Here is a 446-nt window from a genome sequence, read left to right on the forward strand (position 1 = left end):
ATCCCCCAAACATCCGTCTGAATTGGCCAGAATTCAAATCATGGGGCCATTTGAAATCCCAACTCGTGTTGAGGGTGGGGCTTTTTTTAAGGGTTTGTTATTCTTTTGTTGTAGGGAGATGAAGGGAAATCTTCTCTTGAGCTCAAATGTCACGTTGCCTTTGCACAACGATACCCAGCAGCTTTTCATGCTCTGCAAAAATATCTGATTTTTTTGTTGTTGTTTTGGAGCCTCGAGGATGAATGCAGAAAAGGCAGCGCATCTCTCTAGCTCTGTGGCAAACCCCAAAATGCCTGGCGGTGTCTTGGTATTCCTTGCACACAGCACAAAGTATTTTTAGCAGTGGCATCAAGTCATGATGGTTTCAAGAGCAAGAGAGTTAGAGAATGATGCTGTAATCACTGAGGAAATAGTAACTTTAAAATGCATCATTGTGTATATATGTG

Source organism: Apaloderma vittatum, unplaced genomic scaffold, assembly GCF_000703405.1.
Source record: "Apaloderma vittatum isolate BGI_N311 unplaced genomic scaffold, ASM70340v1 scaffold28701, whole genome shotgun sequence".
NCBI classification, from domain to species: Eukaryota; Metazoa; Chordata; class Aves; order Trogoniformes; family Trogonidae; genus Apaloderma; species Apaloderma vittatum.